Raw genomic sequence first — 27,648 nt, forward strand, 5'->3', positions numbered from 1 at the left:
GTTTATGAGGATTGTCATTATTCCTAATAGCTGAACTGTTCAGAAAGATTTTGTTTCTAAAAGATTTAACAGCACAATTCCCTGGGACTCATTATTAGGCAGATCAATAGAGATCAATACAGCTACTGTAAAACAAGTGCAAGGGAATGTACAAAGTTACATCTGCTGACAGGTATAGGAATAGACTAAAAATAGTCAGGAATAAAAAAACCCTTTTAGTTTGCAGTAGTGGCTGGAAGGAATTATTTGAGGAGTGAAAACTCATGCATTTACTGACATTTTAAATATACCACTTCACTTTTCACAGCCCTAATTTTCACTGAGATGCCACTTCTCTTCTTAAATAATATTTTTTAACAAAGAAAGCTGTGCAAAATGTTTGAGGCATTCATTTCATACCAAGCCTGTTTATTCAAGACAATCCAGCACTGTCTCATTACAGATTTGCTCATTAAATCTTGCATTCTTTCATATTTAAAGATACAGGTATTTGAAAAGCAGTTGAAAAGAGTGGTGATCTTGGACAGAAAGCAATGCAGAAAATTTGAACTGTAAAATGCTTCAAATAGAGCAAGTGATTTGAAAGGGAAATTGGTAAGAAATTCTCATTTAGTATGCTTGCAGTGTGGAAAGAGCACTGATACTTGTCCATGGTGAGACCTCTTGAGTTTAGTGGACAAGCCTTTTGATTTGGGGTTTGATTAAAGGGTCATGTGAGACAACTGCTCAGGAATGTAGTGGTGCCTACACAAAACAGGGATCCTGGATGTTGGTTACTCCATGCTGCCTTTCTTTCCTCCCTCAGCTCCTCCCAGGCATTCCCCAGCCTAGGGCTGGGCAGGGGCTCTCAGAGGGAGATCTGTGTTTCTGTGAGCTGGGTCAAACCCAGAGCTTTGCACCTCCCAGCTCGTCTGGGACAGCACAGAAGAGACAGATGTTGAGGAATCAGAGGTGACCTGATGTGGGCCCTGAGTCAGCAAAGAGACTGTCTGAAAGTTACCCATAGAGACTCATTGTTCTTTCCTAGTGCAAGGCCTGAGTGGTGATAAGTGACAGTCTTGCCCCAAATCATGTCCCACTGCCTTATTCTGTGTGTGGAGTGACCCACATCACCTCACAAATTAAGGTCTGAGTGATCTGAATGACAGAGCAGAGGGAAGGTGGGACTAAAGGCAGAGAAGACCTGTGGGTAGTGTCCCCTCCATCCCAACACCAGCAATAATTTGGTTTCCTCCATCCCCAGTTCTCCCCACACTGCATTTTCACCCCACAGCCCTGTCTCCCTGTACATTTGCTGTCTGGAGGAGCAAGCTGGTACCTTCACTGCTGTCTCCTCCACACGTTCTTCCAGTCATCCATGGCTCTTCACTGCATCCACCTCCTCCCACAGATAAACTGGGAGATCCCTGTTCTTCCCATGGGTGGACCCAACCTCACATGTTGTTCCCCTCCCTTTACCAGGATTCACACAGGACTTGCTATGTGAATCACCCCAGATTTAGTGCTGGAAAATCGTCTCCCAGCATTGCAGACTCACGTACCAAAACTCCATGGCTCTTCATAGAAGTACATAGAAGTACATAGAAGTACATAAAGGAGCAATTTTCTAGAAATGAAGAGAAACTGAGGAGATGGTCTTTAGGACCTGTCTTCCTTTGCAGCACAAAGGATACAGCTCCACAGCTATTTCAGCTGAACGTGCCTGTAAGAAAGGAGGCAGGATTTACATCTATTGCAATCATTCTGTACTAATCTGCAGGGAATATTAGAGACAAATTGTCTGACATTTAGGTTTTGAAGTAGTTCCCTAAATACCCAAAGTGTATTACTGCTAATGCTTTGATGCTAATTTGGTCTGTTGTTAATATTCCTTCTTCTCTCAGGGATAATGGTGAAATGCTGTACTTCAGAGACCTGGGCTGGGATCTGTGGTTCAGCTGGTGTAAATCCACAGTTGTTTTGCCTTTTGTATGGTTAATCCAGGTTTTCACCTGTGGAACGGTACAGTTCATTGGCACACTTCTTTCTTTTGTCTTAACGGACTTGGAAAGACCAGCCAAATTCTGACTGCTCATCTGTGGTTTTTACACTCATTTGGATCCATGGGATTGGCACAGATATGTCAGAAATTAAGATTTAGCACTTTCCAGTTTTTTTTCTGTACTTCTATAAACTATGTATTGCTTATGTTAGGTTCAGTGGATGTTAGGTCAGTATATGCTCTTAGGGGAACATGAGTCTGCCTGCATAGAAAAACTGATTAATTGGTGTCAGACAGACACCCTTTCAGTTAGTTTTGAAACAGCAATACTATACATTAATCTGTTGTTCCAAGAAAGTGATTTAGAGGAAACACTTCAGTATATCCTGACTTACAGCTGTCCCAAGGCACTCATCCAAGGGCATTAGCTAACTTATGATGATTGAGGAATGCCTCAAATCATCTTGCTCCAGTAAATCTTCCTCTGAAAGTGGTGACTGTAGTGTGGGGGTGCCCAGGACATGGATCTGTAGCATTTCATTAGGATTAAACTGCCATCAACCAGTGCAACCATCGTTTCAGCTGCCACAGACATGCAGCTGTGCGGAGCTTGGCTAAAGGATCTCTTGTTTGGTTTCTCAATTTACTTCATTTGACTGGTGTCTGGGAAATGGGCACAAATTTGTTTCTGCAAAAATGAAGTTCAGCCGAATGACAAGAAATAGAAAAGATGGTCTTGGTGGAGAGCAGGGGATTAGGGCTGTTGGTAAGAGTTGTGGGGCTTTTTTTCTGCTATAACTCTCTTGACCTTGACCAGGGCTCTGTCCCCATTTAAGGTGAGGATATTGCTTCTCTAGTTTTCAGGAACGTGGTGACAATAAAATCACCTGATGTTGGGAAAGTGCTCCGGGAAGGGCAAAGAAGGAGTGCAGATAGAAAAAGCTTTGGCCTGGATTTTTTGCCTCAGGGACCTTGCCTTTTTGGGCTCTGAGCCTGACTGCAAACACAGAGACATTTAACTTCACCATCCACAGACATATGCTATTGTGCATTGAAAGTCAGACAATATTAATGTTCCAGAAAAGAGAACCACAGGGCAAAGTTTGCACCATTTTCCATGCTTGTTGGAAGCACTGTCACTGGAAGAAATTCATGGGCTGCCATTTTACATTCCCTCTACAGTGTTTGTCATGTGAATGAGTTATTAAGCTGTGAATGCCTCATATATTCTGTAAATTACAGAGTAGAAACATTCAGCACTACTATTTTGACCTTTTCAGCATTCTGTGATTTGCTGGGCATGCCATTCCACATCTTTTGTTTACGGCCTCACTAAAACGTAGGGATGGAGCTGAGTGGGCAAACAGTCAAAATATACGGGGCTGGGAAAGGTCAGGGTCATGCATCACAGCACTGCTGTTCAGTGGGCAGGGAAGATTAAAATCTAGACTAAGTGTTCTCATGATTTTTTCCTCCTTCACTGAAAAATAATAGAAAACTGTATTTTGTAATCTGTTCCAAAGGCAGCAATGCAGAAAATGAAGACTGATGGTATAATTTTTATTTCTTAAAATTTCAATACCGTAATGTCATGATCTTAGAGGCTGTGAAAATCAAAGCTGTCATAGTCCTTCAAAAGAAGTGAAATGGAATTCTACTCACCAAATCTTTGCTTCATTTAATTCATGTTTGATAAATGTTGCTCTTACCTTCATCCTCAATACCCTTGTGCTTGTCTCCATCCTGCAGAAACAAATAGTTTGTATTAGGTAATTGAACTTCGACCATTAGAACGAGATTGAGCTACAGTTTTCGTGTTAGATATTGCAATCCAATGAAGACCAAATGAAAGACAGTCAAAGCAAGGCTTCTCTTGAAATTAAGAGATATTTTTATTACCTACTGAAGACACATGTTACGTGACTTCCCAGAACCCCTAATCAGATGGAAAGTAAAAAATAGAGGAAGCAGTAATCTGAGGAAAGGCGGCAGAGGCACTCTGATTTCTGCCATACTTTTTTAGTTTAAAACAAGCCATGTGGTGAATGATGACTGGAACTTTCTGCTACTGAGTGGGTTTTTATTATCTGCTTATACTATATGAGAAGCTTACTAATTTTAACATTCTTGGCTCTAGTCCCATGAATAAGTGAATATAATTAGTCATGAAAACATCCACAGAGATCTCATTGATGCACAGTCAGGTGTGCAGTTACTTCAGATCACAGGAGCCTAAACTCTTTCCTGAGCAATGTTTTATATATACTCTAATACAAATTTCACTGATGGTCTTGTACAGTGCATTAATTAAAAGGCCTAAGAAAATTTCATTTTATATCCAGCAGAGTTGCAAATTTAAGTGAGCTAATATGCCACTGCTTTAATGTCAGTGATGGAGTTCGTAAATGGTGCTATGTGCTTTCCTGGCCAAATGTGATGTAACCATTTGCAAACTCAAAGTGTTTTTCACATTTCTCTGATCAAACTCAGTGGATTGACTTGAGAATTTAAATACTTAGGATGCAGTAATTTTAATTTTAAAAAGGAAAACAACTGGTGTGTTAAGTGTGCTTTTTCATTAATAGTGAGATGATTAAATGTTAGCAAACACTCTATTCTCTGAATTTTGCCTTTCTTTATGAAGGAAAAGATGTGGATGTTTCCTTGGATACATCCTCTAAATGCTTATGGACATGACATGCTATTTTGAATAGCCTATTGTCAGGTCCTGAATATGCAGAGTTTGAAAAGTGAAACTACTATGATTGGGCAGGCTGATCAAATCAGGATTTCTGTTTCCCAATCACATTACTGTAGGCTCTTTTTAATGATTTCCTCATCTGTTTTGATAAATTTGAAATCCATTTTATAGATAATATTCTGCAGCCTGTCATTCAAATTGTTGATATTAAAAAACATTGCAGGCAGAAAACTGCTTTGCTGTAACATTTGAGCACTGCCCCAATGAAGTGAATGCATACAGAGTAGGCAGAGAATTTCATTTGTAAGTGCAGTGGGTACTTGTGGTTTAGTTTTACTGGAATTCACCTGCCTTTCCTGCTTAACTCACTTTGCAAACTGAGTTGAAGAGATTGCACTGTGTGCAGTAAAGAATCTGCTTTACTGAGGATCATTGGCCAAGTGCTTTTATTTAGGACTGTGGTTTAACTTTTCTAAATATCACCTGGCATAGTGAGTGGTGTGTAGTTATGCAGCTGTTTTTCACCCTGTGGGCACAGTGCCTCTGAGAGGGGATCTGTTGCATTTGAGTAGTGATTCTGAGGCAGGCAAGCATGCTGCTTCTCTCCGTGTCAGGATTTTAAACCCATTCAGCTGGTACCTTCACAGCCTAACCTCCCTTGTGTGAAATGCCTCCTCAGTCAGAAGACTCTTAAACAAACTTGTGATTCCAAACAGATGAATTTTTTAGCAGCACTTGGGGGTTATCAGTCATAGTTTTGCCTGTAAAAAACACCAGGAAATCCACAAGTGAATCACAGCACTGTAGTGTGTAACAACCGGTGTGGCTGCCTTAGGTTAGCTTTTTAAGGAGATATCAGTAAATCCTCCCTGGAAATTTGCAAGCATCTTGTTTTCTGTGCTGATTTTGTATTAGAACATTGGTTCCCACCTGTCTTGTGCAATATTCTCTGCCAGCTGTGTAGTGATGTGTTCTACTAACACTTCACCAAAACTGACCATGCAGATTCATTTTCTTCTGTGATATGAGACTCTTCTGTAACTAAATTGTAAATATTGGTGTATCTGCATCCTTGTTTTCTTTCCCCTCTTGTAGTTATTTACCTTACAGTCTCAAGCAGTGAAATCCCTGCCAGAGTTTCCATTAATTGGTTTCTAAGGCCACATTAGTTAAAATTACAAATATCTTTTGATTGAGAGAGCTTTGGCAAATTTCTGCTGCAAATAGTATTTTTGAGTTGTGATTCTGTTATCCTACATAACCATGTAAAAAGTACATCATGATCAGAAACAGCACTTTAAGCATTTAGAGAGATGGTATCAGAAGTTTGGTTTATGTCAACTTTTGGCACAGCAAAAATTAGGTAACAAATGAGAGTAAGTTGAGGGTCTAAATTATGAACAGAGCTGCTAAAACAGCATTGATACACCCAGGCCCAGCCTAGTTCACTGTGTTCTGTTACAGTACAAGCCAAAGGAACTTCTGTCTAGCAAGGTTATGTTCAGTCACAATAAGAAGCACCCATCATTAATGTGTTACAAATGTAGAATAATTGTTGTCTTTTGTTGTGTCAAAAAAAACGACCTGATGCGTTTGGTATGGTGTTATATGTTACTGCTACCCTGGCATGCCTTTTAAAGAAATGATGTGAACTCCCAAAATGAAGCCTGCTGCCCATGGCATCCGAGTGATGACACTTCAGACACACCTAGAACTCAAGGATCAATGGGAATGATGTCTCCTGTAGGAAAGGAGTGGCCTTTCAGTGACAGTGTAGTGTTCCTGCTCTGACATGAGCCTAATTTCCATCTGAGGAGACATTGCTCTCCTTGTGTTCCTGTTCCTTGTGGTATGAATAGGATGTATTTTGTCTAGAACTTGGGAATTTTGGAAATATGTGTGAGGATGTTGCTTGCTGGGTTTTGTTGTTGTTCTTCTAATGGAAACCAGAGAAACATTTTTAAGCAGATTTTGGGGGATTTTTGGCCATACAATAATGAATGATTATGAGATCAAAAATGGGCAGCAGAACAGCTGGCATGAGTAAAAACTTGTATTTTTTTTTTTGCTATATCTCTGATTGAAATCACCAGTTTTCAAAGCCGATGCTGACTCTGTTGAATCTAATTTAGCTCCTGCATCAACTCAGTTGAAGCGTGAGTGTAACTGGGAAGGGAACCAATGTTCTCTAGCAGGATGTCACGTCTGCAGTGTCAGACACGTGAGTCCCCATAAACACCTGTTTTAATAAACAGCGAATTTGCTAATTCTCAGTTATGCCCACAAATAGCATCTGTTTCTGGCCAGTTGTCTACCTGAATATAGCATCTTCTTAATCAGTGAAAGCCTCTGTTGCATAACTAGTCTGACTCATTTTCTACCCAGAGATGGGAATTACCCACTCTGCTCTCTGCCCTTAATATCCTTGAGGGAATTGTTGGAAAATAGAAAGTCTGCTGGAACAGTTCCACCCTCCCTTCCAAGCAAATAAAGCTGTCAGGACTTTGATATGTACATAAAAATAAATGCATTTTTAGAGCTGGGTGTTATTAAAATACCACATTGGCTGAACGATAATTAGTGATGGACCAGTGGAGCACCCAGGGCATTCCCACAGTGGATGTTGCTTTAATGATGGCTTAAAACAAATTTCCAGACATTTATAGTGAGGTTGGATGCTGCTGAGAAAGAAACATAAACACCTTCCTGACCCCTGGAAGCCAGCACCATGCTGTCAGCTGAAAGGGGCCTGGACAGCTGATCCAGCAAACCTGGCATCCCACACTTCCCCTGTGCTAAATATGAGCCTCACACTCTTGGCCCATGGACTTCAAAGGGAGCCTGGCATGCGGGCACAGGAAAGACTTACTGTTCTTCCTCAGGCAAATTTTGTATCTTTAGACTGAAATTCTGTATCTAGTGATAAATTCTCTATATAAAGGCTGTGTGTACAGCCTTACAGTGCCAATAAAGGAGTAAATAAAACTATAACTCTATAAAATCTCTAAATAATTTCCTGTCTTCTCCTTTGAAGGAGCCAACCTCGTGGGAGGAATTGTGGTGACAGGGCTAATTCTTTTCTCTTCCTGCCATGCCCCATTACTAACTAGAGAGATGCAGCAGAAGTGCATTCAGGTATTAAACTGTTTTATTGCTTTTCTTATTTAAACATTCCTAATGGGATTACAACAGACACCATTGCATTTAGACAGGAATGAAGGAACTTCTGACCTCTGCCCATGCATGTAGGAGATAATATATTGTCTGCAGTTATTGCAAGTAGTAAATTGATACAAACTATCATGCAGAAGTGAGAGACCAGAGAGACAAAGCAACAACACAGCCAGGTTTTGGCAGTTTTAACCTTTCAGGAGCAGCATAGCAGCTGACCATGAACCCAATACAACAACCTGAAGCAGTACAGTAATATAGCCAGAGTGTATTAACTCTCTGACCCAGCAAAAGGGAAGCCATGACTTAAACCTTGACATAAATTTTTGTAAGCCAACTTGTGCTCCTTGTTAGCAAAAGACTAAATCTTTCATCCTCCATGGTAATTCTGTGCAGCAAATTTTATTTAATGGAAAATCAGCTCAGTGAAAGCCAATCCAAACTGCTTGTGGCTTGAATTATATTTTATAGAAATCAAGTGCAGCAGAAAACAATGTGCTTCTGTGGCTCCTGATTTAAAAAAGTGATGGATTATTCACTTACGAGACATTTTCAAAAAGAAGTATTCGTGCAGTATAAGTTGTCTGATTAGTGAGAGATGAAGCAACCAATCTCTTAAACCTCTCCTGTAACTGAGCAACCAGCAGTGGTGCATGTTTATGTTTTGAGTCCATAATGCACCCTGACAAGGGAGCTCACTGGATGGAGGTAGGCAGAAGTAAAATCAAAATTGAATAAAAACAACTGAAGCCCAGGGACAAAACTGCAACAGTCCATTTTTATTTTTGAGACAAATGGACTCACTGGGACTTTCTGAATGTCTCTCACTGAAGTTGCATATTAAGTACCTGAAAGCAAACTATGCAGCACAGAAGGGAGTTGGCTACTTGCTGTGCACTGAGCAGAGATTTCTCATTTCATCCATCATTCACAATGTGCTGCACTACTTCCAGAACTACTGAACTTATCTAACATAGGGTGGAGTAAGACCAAGAGCTCCATCTGCAATGTGTGCTCCAATCTAAACTGAATGTAATTTATGGGTTTAATCCTATAGAATATTGTGTGGCTGTGCATTCTACTTTTTAGGATATATGGAATTATTGGCTTTCAGAAATCAAGAATTGGTTATTTATAAATCACAGGACTGACTTACATATCAGACTCGAGGGGCTTTTTGCCTTTTGTTTCCTATAAAGGTAGATTGCACTCTACCTGTAAGTACATCATTAGAGCTGCACTTTAGGAACTGCTATCCAGCTTCTCTATTTCCCACACTGTATCCCATAGAGCTTATGTTAATGGATTTATGGCTTTCCCAGGTCATCCCACATCTGACTGTCCACACAACAGAGAAGCAAGACCCTTCCTGGTTCAGCGTCCACTGTGTTATGATTTAAGAAGCTGGAGGTTTTAAAAAGATTGAGGCTCTTGGTAAAATCCCAAGATGTTGATGAATTTGGCAGTGTACCTCTTCTGTTCACTGCTTCATTGCAGTTAATTTCAATTCCATAATCAAATTATTAAAATAGATTCCATTTGTCAGCTTCCTTAATACATTTCTGATCTTTGCTGTTGAAATGTATCAATGTGTGTGGTTGGAGAGGTGGAATCATCTGTAGTGCCCAAAATTATGGAACTGTAGAGTAGTTTGAGTTGGCAGGGACCTTTAAATGTCATCTAGTCCATCACCTCTATAAGGAGGAGGCATGTCTTCAAATAGAGCAGGTCACTCCAAGCCCCGTCCAGCCTGACCATGAGTATTTCCAGGGATGAGGCCATGCTCAGGCACAGTCTGGCAGCCACAGCAGATTCCTACACCTGGAGCAATTGCATCAGTCCCTGTAGTTTGCACTCAGTCAGTGTGTGCCCAGTGCCTGGATTGTTTAGGTTACTGACAGAGCTTTGGCTGCTTTGGTGGTTGAAGAAAGAATCTACAAATTGAGATATTTTTTTGGGGCGGTGGGGAGAGGAACTATGAGGACTACATTCTGCATATCCTCTTTCTGTTGCCTCTTCTTTGGGATCCATGTCACAGACTGGTTTCTACCACTGATGTGAAGTATCTTTAAAAAAATCTTTGTAGCACTTGCAGCGGATTGCAGCAGAAATCGTTTTATGCTTTAGTGTCTGGCTGGCTCCAACTGTCACATCAACCTGAGCTTTGAAAATCATTATTCCATGTGGATTTTGTGCTCCCCTATTAGGACAGTATCTGTACAAACCCAAAGCACGTGCAGCAAGGTTACTTCAAGATTTATTTTACAGCAATTTCATTTCTCTGGATGCCACGTGAGATTAAAGTCAAACTTAAAAGAATCATTTTCCAAAAGAGAAAGCAAACAATGATTTAGATAGTCCATACCCCATCATTCACCATTCAGGCTTGGAACAATGGCAGCATTATGTCACTGTCTTAAGTGTGAATGTTGCCTCTAAATTTGTATTTTCTAAATATGAAAAGTGAAGCAGCCTTTCTCTGATAAAGGCTGGTTGTCTTTGATATCATAGATAAATGCTTTGATAGTTACTTTTTAATTGCTTTATTGCCAAAAATTTTCAATGAAGCCATAAAAGAGAAAAAAAAAGATCAGCCTAATTGTCTCAAGATGGATATGTAATGCATAAATCTCTTGTTTAATGGATCTAGTAATAGACCACCTGTTTCAGTTGCCTTTTCCCATTCAGAATATGAATGAATGATTCTCTCAGATGTTCACAAAGAGAAAACATAATAGCACCATCAATAAATCAGTGATTTTTCTTTTTACTTTTTTTTTTTCCTTGAGGTTTGTTCACTCTTGTTCTGTGTATCAGCCAACCTTGGTACATTTAACCTTGGGAAAATAAAACCCTTTGGTGTGATGTGTAAAGCTTCATGCATTTTTGTTTTCCAGTTGTGTTTTGAATGACAATAGAGAGCCAGCACATTAATAAAACATTGTCAAATCCCCAGAGACTCAGGCCTGAGTTACAAATATTCCTTCATTATGTGGTCCATGTATATTCCCCAGTATGGATACCACCCCTCCTGCCCAGTTTTGTGTCTTTTGGCATTGGTATTCCTTGTCTCTGGTAGGATTTGGTTGTGTTGAGGGATTTGAGCTCCACAGCCTGGGAGCTTTACGGGCTTAAATTCAACCTGGTCTGTAGAAGGGAAATCTGGTGGGAATGATTTGCCTGATGGAAGTGATAAAATCCATGTTTATCACCTATTTAAGAGCAGATGAAGGAAGGAGGAGCCATCTGTCAGCAGGTTTGCAGCTTCTGAGAGAACCTGGAAGCAGTTTCTGATGGATGTGTATCCGTCAGTGTAGCCATGAAAGAGCAGGAAGGTGAATGGAATGGTGTCTCTGCAGACCATGGGTTTGCAGAGAGGAAGAAGGTGACCCATTGTGAGGTTTTTCACTGTTAGTTGAGGGCTGGGAGAGCTGTTCCATGTGTTGTGTTTCATCCTCATTGTGGCAAGCTGGAAATCAGGCTTTATCAGCAATAAAACTTCCCCCTGAAGCACTCTATCCTTAGCAGAGGATTTATATGTCAGCTTCATCCTGAGAAGCAAAGAGGAAAAGACCAGAATCTCTGCTGTGTTCCACATAGCTTAGTCTGTGAGTTACATGTAGAGGGAGCTGGAATTGGTGATGGAGAGCTCTTGTGTCTATTAGGCTGAAGTGTGTAACAAGAAGTGATTATGTTGTGTTGAAGCTGTGAGTGTATCCCAGACTAACAGCACAGCCTTTTTCCAGGGGAGGTGATACAGAAAGGCAGCAGCTTATCAGCTTGTGGCTCTCCATCAGTGTCAGTTCTTCAGACTTTGCCCAGTTCAAGATGTGCGGCTGTCTGACCTCCTCCTGTGGCCTGTGGAAAGAGAGCTCGGAGTGGGAGATCAGAGGGCCCTTCTGCCTCTGTCCCTCCAAAACACCGGATGTCCAGTGTTAAACTCTTGAACCTGGAGTTATATAAATGACTTAATTTTAAAACCCTTTCAAAGTCAGCAGGATATGAGCCTTGGTACATAGCCAGAGTGAAATTTCTAGTTTGTAATTGTCAGTTATGTGTGAATGTGCTTTTATGTACAAGTACACTCTGTAGAGAACCAGTACATGAGAGAAAATAGCCTAGTTCAGGCTAAAATGTGTTATTTCTAATAACTGGCCAAGGCAGAATGCGTTCAAGATGCAGACCCCAGAGTCCTGGAGATTGTCTTGCTCCAGAACAAAACAGAGGTCCTATACCTAGGGCTCCCACCCCAAAATCTCTCCTGAACCTCCAGTTTTGTTTGCTGCAGGATAACTTGTAGTAGCGGAGAATCTGGGAGATACACCTACATGGGCAAGGTATGATTTAATAACTTTCATGATTTTAAAAAATTAAAATAGTTACGCCAGCACACTCCCTGCTGTATAGTTATGCTAATATAATGGTATCTTATGCTTCAAAATACTTTCTTGTTCTAAGTATTGAATGTCTGTGCCTGTACATGCAGATTCTGAGGTAACAGATAGTTTTAATAAACCCCTTTGATATTCTGAGCTTACACAAAACAAATATCAGATTATGCTTACTTTTTATGCACCAGCTCTCCTTCTGGTTTTATTTCTCTATAAATAAAGAGCTAAGCTCTAGTTACATATGTCTAAATGTCTGAAAAGAGGGATTTGATTCCAGAAGCTGTTGTTGTAATGCAGTTAGCTCTGATTTTTCTGCTAGAAAATTGCATTTGGAATCATGTTAAAGTAGGAGAGTAAAATAGACTGTGAAAGTTAGCTGTTTCTGGTGTTCAGAAGAGCCTGCTTTTTTCATCCATTCTCTATTTTATGAAGTAATAAGTCTAAACCCAAAGTTTTATTTAGCTATTCCCAAGGAAATGGAGGTGCATAGTCTGATTCTGCCTCTTACCAGAGAAAAGTAATATATAAAGCTTGTGGTTTGCCTAGGAGCCTGCAATGCCTTACTCTGTTGAGTAAATCTCAAGTTTGTTCTGCACTACCTGAAAGATGAGCTCATAAATAGCTGTACCAGGAATGGACATGTTCATTGTACCTGATGGTTTTACCATCATCTGCAACTTCAGACACTAAGATACCCTGATAAAATGAAAACAGATGCTCATAGGTTTTTTATCTGTTCTTTCCCTGTTTAGTTCCCTGAATTTTAATTGTTGCATTTTAGGCTGTGGCTTTTTTTAACATAGTGTAGTGTATATGTATTCCATGTGTCTGGAGGCAATGTGCTTTTCCCCAACTTCTCAGAGGTAAGGAGCGAAATTTTCAAAGGTATTGCAAATTACCAGGGAAATTATAAATGTGGACATGGTATTTTATCCAGGGCTGCTAATGACCCAATTTATTGGCTTCAAGTGAACTTTCCTCAAGGCAAGTTATGCTTTTCCAGCTAGTCCTCTCCTGCTTCCCAATGGTCCCATCTGTGTCAGAAAATGATGGAAATGTAGCGGAGCCATTGCCTTAATCAAACATCTTGTCCCTTTGCCTGCAATGTGCTGTCACTGGACATTCAGACAAAAGGGCTAATTCATTATCACCAAGTTGTTGTTATTAAGAATAAATTAGAGCAATTATGCATTATGTAGACCCAGAACATCCTACACCATTGCTGTATTCACCATGAATTGTATGATTCAATGGAATTCTAAGGAAGAACCAGTTAGTGATGAGGATGAAATACAGTAAAAAGCAGAGCAGAGATTGAAGGGTGGGAAGAAAAAAGAAATGTCAGAAAGACAGGAGGAGAGAAACAGAAAGCTAGAGAAGGTTACCACCTATCAGCAAGAAGAAAAGCAACATGAAAAGATTCTGGTAGAGAAGAAAGAATCTTTTTAAAAGGAAAAAAGACAAGAAAAAGTGTGAGACTTAAGTGTCTCTACCTAGCATCCAGCCTCAGGAGAGCTGTTCTAAAATTGAGGTATGTTAATAGGATACATCACTTCTCCTGGCAACTCAGATGTATGTTTTATTGAAGTCTGAATAATTTCCTAACATTCTATTCAAACACTGGCTTCTATGCTTTCCACTCCCTGAACCCTGGCAGGATTGCTTGGATACTGACAGACCCTGACTCTACTTTTGTTGCATGTTTATGGTTAAGTGTGTGTGACTTTCAGTTAATCTGTCCTGGCTGTGTGTGAAGGGATAAATCTGTACATCCACATGGATCTTCAGGACTACACAACTGTGCCAAAAGCAGAGCAGCAAGTGTGTGTGATGGATTATGTAACTCTTCCAAAGGAGCACAGATTCTGTCTCCAGTTCTTCACCCTGAATCATGCAGTATTGGAGTTACCATTAATTATTGCCAGTGAAGTTGAGCATATGGGCTTAAAAGAGTTCTAAATGGTTTTGTTTTCTCTTTTATTGTTACCCATCTGATACATACAACCAGGCAGCATAAGGCACTTGATTCTCCTCACCAATCCCTTGTGTACAATATTGAAAGAATTCAAAGCAGTGCATATTTTAGCTGTCCTTTAGAGATGAATTACTGCTGTTTATGCTTCATGCAGACGCTTGGAAAGAGATTTCTGCATATATATCATATTTTGCTTGCAAGTAAGTCTTTAAAGCCACAGTTACATGAGATTTAAATCTAAATTATTCTGCATTTTTTTAAATCTGTGATGAGTTTTTAATTAGCTAACAACAGTAAATCTGAAGTGACTGAGGGAGATATTATGAAGTTAGCTTTGTAACCATTTCAAAATCATATCTTAAGTGGAGAAAAAAGTCGAGATTCAGAGAAATGCCCTTCAAAGTAGATGTCCCCACAACCCTATAAACAATTTGTGAATGACTTCAGGTGTTCTCCTCACCTTTATTTAGACTGAGATTTCAGTGATGAAGCTGAAATATTGGTTCTGTAGAAGGGAAATATAAAGCTGGTACTAATGGAATAAACATTTTATTTCACTGTCTGTGTATCCATATGGACAACTGAGCCACAGAATTCTGGTTTTGGGCAGAGTAGGTCAGCATACAAGACCTCATCCCTGTCTCACATGCATATATTCATCTCTATGTGCTGTATCTTGGGAAGTTCTGCATTCATATATTGTAGCTCTGCAATAAAGTTAAAACTGTCCTTTTCCCCCCCCTCATTTTCTTAAGTGCAGTGATTAAGGAAACTGTGTGGATAAATCATAAAAAAATATCTTCTGTCCCTCTGCCTTGATAGGGAAAGTCACTGCAAAGCCTTTTTTTCTTATGTACAGTATTGTGTTATCTGCGTCTTTTCCTTACTGTAATCTCTTTTTCTGTGTCACTTATTAAAAATTCTGACTTTCAAACAGCTACATAAATTTCTTTAAACATCTCCTGACTCAATAAAAAAACAAGGAAGGGATTAAATTGAACACTCAAGCTTCATTCCATCGTCTCACAAAAGTGTTCAGATAAACTATGAAATAAATCTTTCTGTCCTGTCAGGTCATTTCAATAGCTCTGATATTATTTATGGCCTCATCCATATAATCCCCACTCAGAAGTAATGGGAAAGTTCCCCTCAGTCAGCTTGCATGATCTTTAGAAGTGGAAAGTGCAAATGCTTCTGCTTAACTTCAGCTCAGATAAGAGACAGGGATCACAGTAGTAGGAGTGCATGGTTATTCTCAAACAATATTCATGTTCAATGAAATGAAGAATTCTGGAGGTGCTTCACCCCATTTCAGTTCTGCAGTAACGCAGCTGGAAGTGGGCCGTGCTGCATGAGCTTTTCTAGAAAAGGATTCTGATTTCTATTGTAATCGTGGTGCTGTGGGAAAAGAGGCCCTTTGGGAATGTGTGGCTTCCAGTTTGCTTTGAGCTGTGAGATTTCAAAGGGCTTGAGGAAAGGGAGAGTGTATTTGGTTGGCTTTTGCTGTGTGAGCAAGTTTTTTTCTGGGAGAGGCATAATTCCAGAGCAGCTGAGAATCCAGAGGACAGTGTAAGGGGAAGGAGAGCAGCTTTGGAAATCTGGCCTGTTTGTTTTTGACCTTTACTGTTCATGCTTCCTAACCCAGACTTGGTTTTAATCAGAGGCCGTTGTTTGATTGTCACCCTATAGGTGACATCCATCCACACACTTCAGGGGCAGCTTGTGCCAAAATCAGCTGCCGACTTCCCCATCCCCTCATCGGAGGCAGTGCTGGGCCAGGACACAACTCTCAGTTGCAAAGGGGGCTTTAAAAGTAAATGTCTGGCTATAAAGGAACCTTTGGAAAACTATTAGCATGGGATTTGTGCCACAGCACATCAGCATACCAAGAAAAGGAGAGAAGTTTGCAAACATCATTGGGCTCTGCTCTCAGTGCTCTCCCTTTCCCTTCAAGGAGGCTTGGAACAGCTCCTGGTGGAAGAAAGTGATATTGGATTTATTGATAGTCTTGAAAGGCTTGAGAAACATGGTTTAGAGAATAAGACTATTACTCCTTAAATTATGTATACTAAGATTATCTGAATTTCTAAATACAAGCTTCAGATTTTTTCAGTCTCCCATTACATAACTTGGCGTCACTGAGTTCAATACTTCAGCAGCACAAAAATAATCATTGTCATAAAAATAAGGCTTTGCTACAGGTAATGTTTGGAAAATAGATATGTTCTTCTTCTGGACTAGTGAATACTCATACTTACAGCAAATAGTCTCCTCCATGCCTAAGAGAATTATTATGGGCTGCTGCATGAAAGACTTTCATTTCATGTTTTTAAATGTAGATGTCGTTCCTGTGAATACTTTAAAAATTGAATCTCATCACATCTGTTTCATGTGCTTTAGAACACTGTTAGGCAGCTTTTCTGCAGGTGTTTGCTGATTTTTTTCTTTTGTTTTAGTTTGATTCTCTCTGAAAATCTTTTGGTTTGATGTCATCTTGTACACTGTGTTGCTGTCATGGTTTTGACTGGCTGAGATGGCGTGGTGCCTAAGCCTATTAAGCTCCATAAAAGCAGAAGTTAGAATTCCTCAGCATAATCTTAGCCCCTAACTCTTTTCTAAGCCATTTACAAACAGACATAATATCATTTGCCATGTATATTACACTCAAGCAGATCATGAAAGAGAGATATCTTTTGTATGTTGTCATTCAAACTGCAGTTCTAAGTTATTTTTCCGGACAGTGATGGGAAGGTGGTGTTGAACATATGCAGTGTTTATGTGCTTCTGTTTAGTGGGTTTGGTAACACAGATTCATGAGGGGGATCTTGGGTAGTTGCTTGGTGATACCCTAGCTTGCACCATTCTGTTTTAAACAGTGTAGTTCCGTGCTTTGCCATGTAGTAAATCAGATCCTGCCACTGTTACTCTGGCAGAATCCGACAGTATTATGCTTAAAAAGATCATGCACATACCAAAAAACTCAAATGGGTTTGGGGTGAATATATAGCTCTGTGGAAGAAACTACTAGCTGTTAGTGATTTTGAGGGCATTGCCTGCTCAGACATGACATGTTTCTCACTGAGCACCTCTCCACTTTCATGCCCTGGCTGAAGAACAGTCCCTTTGATAACAGTGGGGCTCAGGTCAGCCCTCAGGTTATGACAACACGAGATAGAATTTTGTACTACAAATAAAAGTCTCAACCTTTATTTCAAAACTAAGTGGGAGCTTTGAGTATACCCAGCTGCCATCCCTCATTTAACTTCTTCTCCCATTTACTTCACAGTGACTGCTAATTACATAGCTCCTGTTCCCTTCTCTGGCATCTGTTTTCCAGTGTTTCGCATGAAAGTGGTAGATAATACAGTTGGTGTGTGTTGATTTGGCACAGCCTGGTTTTTGGTTTTTGGGCCATGGAAGTGGCTTCTGTCAGAAGCTGCTGGAAACTTCCACCGTGTCTGACAGAGCTGATCTCTGATGGCTCTGGAGATGGACATGCTGCTGGCCCAATTAGAGAGGTTGGTAACCCCTCTGTGATGACATATTTAAGAAGAAAATCAAAACAGAGCATTTTAATGGAACTAGGACATAACTGCTACACTGCAGTCATGCCCTTGCTGCCAAGGGTGGTATGGTAGAGTTGAGATTCCTGCTGAGGACCTGGCCCTCATCTCTGACCTGGTACAGCTGGATCCACAGACAATGGAATTCCTTGGAAAAGGGAATAGATTTCTGAGACTGTCTTTGAGCCATCTGAAATTTCTAACAATGGCTTCTTGGAAAAGGCACAGAAAGACCATGTGAATGTAGAAGTGCAGCCAGCTCAAAGGATAATTATGCCTGTGACTTGGCTGCTATGCTTTATTAGCCTGAAGGATCAAACGAGACTGATGAATGCTGAATGACTTTCAAGGAATCAACTATATCAATCACTAGCTACTGACACCACTGATGTTCCAGCTAGGTGATGTGCCAAGCAGCAATCAGTTTTGGCTATAATGAGAAAAGACAAAAGCAAACTACTGATGTGTCACTTTGATCTTATTTCAATAAGGTGCAAAATCCTTGCAGATTGGACCCACCATAATGCTTGTAGGTACTTATATTAATGTGAAATTTATGGAAGTCATCTGTACCATTAGTTGAGAAATCAAGAGGTGTCTGACTTGATTCAGAAAAAAAATTTGTGCATCATAAATCCAACCTCTTGAGATAGACTCTTGAGCTATCCTCTTGTGTAAAACCTCTGCCTTCTCCTACTTCTGTTCTTCTCATGGCTTTGTGGAGTGGATAGGTCTTGATTTTGGTTTTCTGGTAGTCGTTATAACTGGCACACCAAAGACCTGGGTTCCAACATCCCAATGTACAAACTCATTAGTGGAGATTTTTAGGGTGTACTAGTTTGAAAGCAAGCCAGGAGAAGATTCCAAGTCAGAACTACAATTTAATAGGAAAATTAAAATAAAGGCAATGATACACTGGCTTAAACTGACAGAGTCAGAGTACAACCTGACACCCTGTTGGTCAGGGTGGTGGTAGCAGTCTGATTTAATGGTGGCTGCAGTCCTGCTGAAGTGATGGATGTGGTTCTGTCAGAGTGGTGATCCTGTAGATCTGATCCTTCTTCAGTGGTGATTCTTAAGCCCTTGTCCTCTGGGAATCCAGTGGTAGGTGCTGCCCATGGTGTTCCAAAACTCACATTATTCACAGGCAAAACTCACATTATTCACAGGCAGGAATACTTGGTTCCTCTCCTCAGGGCGGACCATCTGAAATGGGACACTGTAATTCTGTGAGTCGTGCTGACAGACCCTGGTGCTCCATCAGTGACCATGGCCCCCTGGAGGGAGTTATCAGGGCTGAATATGGAGAAGATAAAGAACCCTCCCCCACCTGATTTAACAGCTTATGAAGATGGTAATAGAATCCATGCTTTTGCTTACATCTCACATTGTAACCCAAGACAGGGCAAGCAGATCTGTGGCAGATTGTGAAAACAACCTGAGTTTGGAGACTGCCTTAGCCACAGCAGATGCTTGAGTAAGTATATTTTAGACTGAATAGATATTACTGAGTTTTTGTGTTAAAGATAATTAGAAATATTAATGCACTGCAGAAAACTGGCATCATATTTCTCTGTATTCCTTGCACCAAAATAGATTCCCTTCAACTTTAAAGTGCTAATCTCGGAGGTATTTGTTATTTCCAAAGAATTAATGATCATTTAGTCAGCTAACAGCCCAAGGCAAAGCAGAAGGGTTTAGCATTATGCCAAGTGGTAGCTTCTTGTAGGGAGGACTGCTTTCAAAGAATTAGCATTATGCAAAATGCTTTCAGGATGTGCCAATCAGCTCAGTGGTTTGTGGCACTGATAGTCTGCTTGTTTTTCAAATCATTTGCCCATTGTAAATTGGTAGGTTTAGATGCTGCAAGTTATATTTACAAATCTAATCACTACTTATAGATGAACCAGTAATTATCTAACCAGAAAGTTTATGAGTTTACTCTCAATCAAAAAACCCCAGGGCTATGTGTGGTAGATGTTGGAAAACATGCCTGAGGACTGAGTCCTGTAGATAAATTGAACGTCTTGGGTAGATTTTTTGGAAAGCTGATCTAAATTAGAGTCCACTGTAATCAGCATTTCTGCTTTCACAGAGAGCAGAAGTTACTCTTGTGCATCTTTGTGAGTGGTGGCAGGACTGTTGCAGAGCACATTGATGTGATTTATTCAGACAGAACTTTGAAAGCATAGAAGTGTTTAGAAATTTCATTTTGAAACCCCTCCAAGCCACAGAGATGGATTATTTCCATATATTGCAGCATCACTGGGAACACTGTAGCTGGAGAATACCTTCAGTCCTTGAAAGTTTAAGACAAAGACACTGTTCAGAAATACTGTGGCTGCCTGATCTAGAGCCCTATTTCTACCCACAGAGCACCAGCTCAGTTCACATTCACATGAATAAAAAGTTACATCACTTATTATCTGCCTTATCTCAAAACTGCAAATGGAATATTGCTTGTGCTGTCAGGTAACAGTTCAAAGTGTGACCTACCCAACTCAGAACTATTTCTTTGTGTCTGCTGAAGCCCAGAACTCTGTGACTCCTGCAGCCCAGATTCACATTTTGTTAATGGAAATGACAATCTCTTCATAATTTCCTCTCATGTTCTGTAGTTTGGGTTTCTTGAGTTTTTTTTCTGGTCTCCACAAATGTGGTGCAGGTTGTTGGTGTAAAATCAATGCCACCAACACATCTGCACTGATAGTGAAGATGACACATACATTCATAGCTGTCCAAGTTGAAGTCCACTTGTGGTATTTTCAAACCAGGACAAATTCATTACTTTACATTTGTTAAACTTGTTTATGGCCTGTGAGGGCAAAAGAACCATTTTTACAGAACATGGCTCATTTCCTCAGCTCTCAGCCTTGGGAGCAAAAGTATATCCTGGCTCATTTGACAGGACAAGGACTGTCTAGCATGACCTGTCAGTGATTAATAGGCTCCCATTCCCTCACAACAGGGCTGGAATGAGTCCTGGACTGGTTTTTTCCATGTGTGACTGAACATGAAATCTTGTACTTTTGTTACTGTATCTTTCCAGATGTAGCGGGTTTGTAGGTCTTCACTTTCACCACATGGTGCTAGAATGTGATAGTACACTTTGTTTTATAAGCAGAGCTCATACTGTTGCTTTATCATGGTGGTTGTGTATCCTCCACTATAAAACTTTGGTTTAATTTGAATTTGGGTAAAATACAACCTTTGAACTCAAATTTCCCATTCTGGGGGAATATGCCTTCAACAATTAATTAAAATTCAATCAACTCACATGTATCTAGGACCAATGCAAAAATTAAACATTTTGTTTAACTAGGACTTTTTAAACAAAATCTTGATAGCTTGGAGAGGAAGGTTAACACAGATTTCAGGAATGTGTTCTTTGGAATTGCTGAAAATACCTGTGTAATTTGACCAAATGCCAGACTTTCATAGTGCAGGTGAATATCCAGCCTCTCACAGGTGTTGTTTGTTGTCATTATTTGGGGCTTTCCTCCATGGACACACACTTGGATCCAGCGGGCCAGGCAGAGGCAGACTGTGCTCTGGGGCACAGGCAGCTCTGTTTCTTCCAGGTCATGTAGGGACTGGACAGAAAACAGGTTTAAACCTTTGCTTTCTTGCTGTCTATAGAAAAGCTTTCATTCCATCATCTGACCTATGGAGAGGATAGAGAACAGCCTGTGTGAGCTGACATTGCTCTCACCATGGGCCTGCTGTCTGGAGCCAGATAGAGATCACTCCTTTAAAGACTTGGGGGTCCCAGACAAGGGCAAACTTGGGGATGTTGGTAGCTTTGCCAGTGTGAATTCACCAAATCCCACAAGTGTCTGGGATGTTTCTGGAGTGCTGACTAAATGGAGCATTCCTGGTGGCCATGTAAAGAATTTTTTTGTGATGAGGAAGTGGGGCTTGTCTTTGTTAAAAGGAAGTTAAATCAGCTTAAAAATAGCCTTGAAGTGGAAAAGGGCCAAAAGCCAAAAAATGTTTAAAATTGTATTGAGGGCAGACAGCCTTGTATTTATATAGTTGAACAAATTCCACAGCTACATAGTAGTTGTTAATCCTGAGCTGGATTATCTGGTTTTTCAAAAGCACTCCTCCTGTGGCTGCTGCTCACAGCTGCATCCTGAGCCTGGCCCTGCTCCAGCACTGGCATCACCTCTGCTGCCCCACAAACACCCCCGGGGCAGGAGGGAGCCCAGGCAGCAGCTGGGATGGGATGGGATGGGATGGGATGGGATGGGATGGGATGGGATGGGATGGGATGGGATGGGATGGGATGGGATGGGATGGGATGGGATGGGATGGGATGGGATGGGATGGTCCCTCCTCCCTTCCTGGGAAATGCTGATCGTTACCCTGCGTTGGAGCTGCCTGTAAACTCCAGTCTGGTATTTGCTATGCAGTTTTACTTCCTCCAGCTTTTTAAACTGAAATAGGTTTCAAAATAGTTAAATATCAATTCAGTGGTTTGTATTTCAAAACCTTTTTCCATTGCTATGGTAAGAGCTGATGTCTTCATCATATTATTAATCTTAGCTATTTCCTGTGTGCAAATGCATCATTTAATTTAAATGTCTAAGACTTCATTTAGAAGCAGTAGAATTTTATATGGCATCAGTCTTTCCTGCATTCTTACCTTTGAAATATTAGTTGAATCCCATGTGAGCAATTTTTTTTTCTCTCATCTTGTTTTTCTGATTTCAAGTCAGGTAATAATCACTTTTGTGTTTTGTCTTTTCTTAAGTGAGTGCTTTTCATTTGAATGAAGCTGGGATGTGTAGAAAGGACTGTTTATTATTACACCATACCTATTGTGCATTGTTACAGAGAATCCTGCCTCCATTGTTCAAGGGAATAACAATAACAGCATGAAGCAAAATGAGAAATTGAATTAAAAAAGAAAATAGCTGTAGACATCCAGAAGCTGATTCAGCTCATGTATCAGAAGCTAACACTACTACACTGCTCAGCAGGAAATGGTTTTAGCTAATGGTAATAAAAGGAAACACAAGACTTTTCAAATGGGCAAAAGAATTACAGATTGTTACAGGAGAAACAGACTGAGAGGGATGAGATATTCAATGCAAATACAGTTGTTGTAGGAGTATGGATATCCCTGATTTGTCAGTGGAAACCAGAGAGTCTTCAGATTTGCACAGGTGTTTTTTAAAAATCCTTTTATAAGGTGTTTGCATGGAACACAATAGCACCTCCCCTGCAAACTATTTTTTATTTATTGCAATTTAATAATGTATGACAATGTCATAAAGCAGAGCAACTCAACAGGGTGAGAGGTCAGGTCCCACATCTCCCCACCCAGCTGAAATGGGCTCTGGGGCTGCAGGGCCTCAATGTTATATTTCACCAAGCAGGAGTGAGCCCAACACTGTCACTGTGTCACCAGGCAGAGCTGCTGAGCTCTGTGATAGCTCTGAGCAGTCACTGAATGCAGAAAGGAGCAGGAGCAGAGAGAGCAGTGCTGGTGGTGATCAGTGTTCACACACCTCAGGGCACTGCGGGAACCTTCCCCCTGCACCCAAAAAGCTTCCAAGTCAAGGCCTTTCTGAATGTTTTTGCTATAGATAAACCCAGTGGTAGAGAACTACAGATTAATTATGCTATTAAGTTCATTTGGTTTGTATTGAAATGTTGAAAAATATTTGGAGCAAGATTTAGTTTTTGCTTCTTTATAAGCAACTTTTAGTGAGAACTAAGTAATCTCCCAATTATGGTATTTGTGCATGTGTATGTAGATTTGCACAGTGGTGACATCTGCTATTGCCTAGTCAGCTTCTAAAGAATAACAACAATAATCACAGGAAATGGATTTGGGAAATCTGTACTTTAATTAAATCTCCTAAGTGTCAAGTTTTGTTATAGAACTACTTACTGACTATAGGTTTTGTCTTATTCTCACGAAAAAGTTAATTATAACCTGGTGCAGAATTATACCCTGAATTTTTTTAACTCTGCTCAGACCTATTGACTGAGGAAGTGCTTTTGTTCTGCTCAAAAAGCAAATATATTTTTTACTGAGATTCTTAAGCCGTCCTGTTGGAGTCTGTGTGCTGCTCTTCACCCACTGTCTCAGCCACATTGTAAAGCTCAGGGGGAAACCTTGTGTAAAGCTGTTTAATATTATGTTTTCCTTCTGAGGCAGAATTATATTACTACTCTTTTTAAAGAGGGCATCTCTGTGTTAAACTGATATTCTCAATATTTAGCAGTCCCACAATGAGTTGGGATCTGTGAGAACTGCCTTGGTGCAAAATAGCTGTTCCAGTGCTTGCAGTGTCCTGAGAACCTCTCACAGGGCTGGCATGCCACGTGCAGGGGACAGCACACACATGGGGACACAGGCAGAGGAGCTGCTGCCCTCTCCATTTTCTTGGAGAGACACAGAATTTTTTGATATAAAGCACAACTGAGCTCTACATCTGTTCATCTTGAGCTCCTATGCTTTGGAACAAGGCCTCCCCAGTTCTTGGTATTACTGTGTGACGCTGCCTCTTCTACACTGGAGGAAGTTGAGTTTAAAAGCCTTGTTTTTAAAAATATTTTCTGGACAGGCCTGACACTGGTGTCACCTAGTTCATTTGTCCCCAGGCGTTAAATCTGTGCAGCAGGCAAAAAAAAAAAAAAAAATCAGGGTCTTTCTGAACTATAAATGTAACCAGCAAATAGATAAGAGTTCAGTGTCCTATAATAGGATGTCTTTTCGCTGACTAGCAGAAAGGGAGTGACTCAGCCTGACTGTATACACACACTGAAATAGACTTTTTCAAGTTTGGAGACAAAGGCCTTTACATGCATTTATAAAATTGCCTTTAAAATGCTTGTAAATGAGTTAATCACACAGCCATCTGATTAGACATGAACAGCCTCCCTATTTTTTACACGATTAGGTCATCCCAAGAGAATCACAAAACAAAATAGACACAGATGTGTCATCCAAGGGTGACTAATAAAATCTAGTTGAAAACAGTGCAATTAGGAAAATAGTGTAAGTAGGAAATTTTCAAGCCAGTTTCACAACTCTGTGTCCTTCATCTTTCCTGCCAGAGCCTGCTCTTCAGGAAGTTGATAGAAAAAGTTCCCCTTGGCTTGCACAGGTCCAGGCAGGTCTCTGCTTTCTCCTTGCTTCTTTTCTCTCCCTCCTTGGGGCTGCCTCCAGCTCTGCAGTAGCATTTTGAGCATCTGAGCCTCACAGAGTCTTTTCACTTTCACATGAAGATTGTACTTTCCCATGAGCTCGCTGAAGTGGAGATTTGGGAGAGATTGGATGGCACTTAAAATCTGGGGAAGAAGAGAAATGGCACAACTGGCACAGTCATAAATGTGTCTCAGTAACAAGAGCAAGCTCAGAGCTGTACCCTTTCCATACCCTTGCAGAGGGAACATTCTGTAAAGTACAATAGAGAAGGATCCTTCTCACTTCCAGACTTTCATCTTACCCTGAACTCCAGTGATGTGGAGTTTTTGATAAGCTGAAATCACTGTCTAGGTACTTGTAACTTACTAAATGGGCTTTCAATTACAAGCTCAGAGAGCGAGAGAGAGGTGTCAAAAGAACCATGATCTTTATAGTTTTCCTGCAGTTTTAATTGTGAGTGGCACCTAATCTCTAGCAGGCAGCTGTGAGATGCAGTGCTGGGAAAGGAAAAAGCCCCTAGACAGCTGAGAATTAAAAAGAAACACTCAACTGACTTGATTACTGGTGTAATCTTTGAGGTGTCTTTGCAGTCCTAAGAACCTTGTTTTACATCTGTCAGCTTTAAAGAATGAATGTCATCTTTCCTGAGCCTCTTTTTCTACTGGTGGCAGTTGTCTGGGGAGATAAAAACTACACAGACTGACACAGCTGCTGATATGAAGAGGCTTTCAATGGCTCTCTCACCACTGCTGTAATAAAATGAAGAAGTACTGAGTCCAGGACATCTTGTAGCAGATTTCTAGTGAGTAAAAAAGCTTCTCAGAGTAAGTCAGGCAAGTTCTAAAAGTTTTTACAGCTTAAAAGATATTGGTGGAGGAAGAGGTGACTGGCTGGTTGCTACATTGCAGTATGTTTTTGTACTAGTGGAAGCCTTGAACTAGGTCTGGTTGTTCTGAAAATGTGATGAATACTGTTGTGGAAGAGCTTACTGTTCTAATGTGAAAATATTGGGTACTTCCACTGCTGAGCACTTTTATGTGTTCATTGTAACATCTCCAGAGGGACTCCCTGACGGGAAAGTGCTTCCCTGCTCAGCAAAGGTTGTTTGTATTTATTTAGCTTCTCTCCTCAAAGTGATTTAAAACTGGGCAGACTAAGTTGCTTGAATTGAAAGGCGTAACTGGTATTTTAGTCAGTGCTGGGGTGTGTCAGCCACATGGTGTTTGGCAATAAACATTACTGATTCAGACATCTGTGGGAAAAATCAATGGAACACCAAGTATTAATGCACTCGGGTTCTTTAACAAATGTACCCTGGGGTTGTTCAATATGCTCTGGTTTGCTATGATGATCTTAGAATTAGGCTGGCCCAAATCTTTTGAGTGATATTAATAGTACTGCATTAACATTGTGTGCACAATCAGGGGTTGCTTAATTTAAACTCATGTCAGTATAACATAAATGAATTCTTACCATGGTGACTGATGGCACTTCACAATTCCAATTTGTCCACATAGTGTGTCACTGCTTTGCAAATTAGGGATTCTGGGATATTGAGTTTTGCTGCTGCCAAAATTTACCTCAAAAACATTGAAATTCACTGTAGTTAAATGAATAAGGAGAGAAGCATCCTTCCTGGCTTTTTCTTATTTTCTAACATCTTTTCTACTTTTTGGAAGTCAGATTTAATTTTTACTTTTCAAAAGATGATTATGAATTCTTATTCTTGCCAGAAATGTAAAAGTAATGAGTTCAGGTCTTAAACATTTGTTCTCCTGTCAAAAAACAGCTCCTCTAAAATCATTCCCCCTAGAGAAAAATATGAATAATCTTAAAGAAGAAATCTGTAGGTGGAAGAGAGCTGCTAAATAAGTAGTCCTAAGAAAGAGAAACAGTGAGCTGCAGCCTTCAACAGCTAGAAAAAGTATATCTTATATAGACACTAACTGTGGTTTGCTATTCAAAGAGCTGGAGGGAGAAGAGAGCTAAGGCTATAGAAAAATTATTTCCTCAGAGAGAGAGTCTGCAGGATATAGTGTGTTGCTAGAGTTTAAGGGAAAACTGAAAAAGCTCATGTTTGATTCAGAAGTTGCTGAGAAGAAGAAAAAGAACAGCTTTGGATGTTGGGTTTTTTCAAGAACTCATATGTTAACATCCTGCTTTCTTGGGAATAAGGCACTGACCCCTTCCTGATAGATTGTGATGGGCTTGATCTGATCCTAAGGGCATTTAAATAAACCCTTTCCTTGGTTTTACCTAGAGCAGGACCATGTCTCAAAGCCAGAGCAGTCAAGTCATTCTGCATTTGCTTTCCTTGGGTGGAGAAGAACTCCAAACCAGTTTAACCCAGTTATTCTGTTGGGCCAGGCTGTGCTGTTCTGATGGCTCCAGGTGTGTTCCAAGCAGGGCATGCCAGGGCTGTGTGAGCAGGGCTGGGGAGGGGCAGTCAGGCTGGGCAGTGCTCCAGCACTCACAGGAGTTCAGGTGCTGTGTGGGATTTTCTGCATGAAACCTGGTGCCTTAGCAGAGGACAGAGCCCCAGTGACACTGGTATATAATTAGAGAGGTGCTCAGAAGCGCCTCAGGACACTAATGATAAATCCCATAATTGCTGAATTCATCCTCCCAGTTGACCAGTAAGGCAGTTTGAGCTGGTGCATTACAACTATCCCACCAAAAACCAGGCTATAAGTAAGAGAAA

The 27,648-nt window shown here is 40.5% G+C and overlaps 1 protein-coding gene across 1 annotated transcript in view; it reads left to right on the plus strand.

Annotated features, from left to right (window-relative positions):
- IL1RAPL2 (interleukin 1 receptor accessory protein like 2) overlaps positions 1–27,648 on the plus strand; it is a 331,558-nt gene that overhangs the window by 243,349 nt on the left and 60,561 nt on the right. The window lies entirely within an intron of this gene.

This window comes from Ammospiza caudacuta, chromosome 14 (genome assembly GCF_027887145.1).
Source record: "Ammospiza caudacuta isolate bAmmCau1 chromosome 14, bAmmCau1.pri, whole genome shotgun sequence".
NCBI classification, from domain to species: domain Eukaryota; kingdom Metazoa; phylum Chordata; class Aves; order Passeriformes; family Passerellidae; genus Ammospiza; species Ammospiza caudacuta.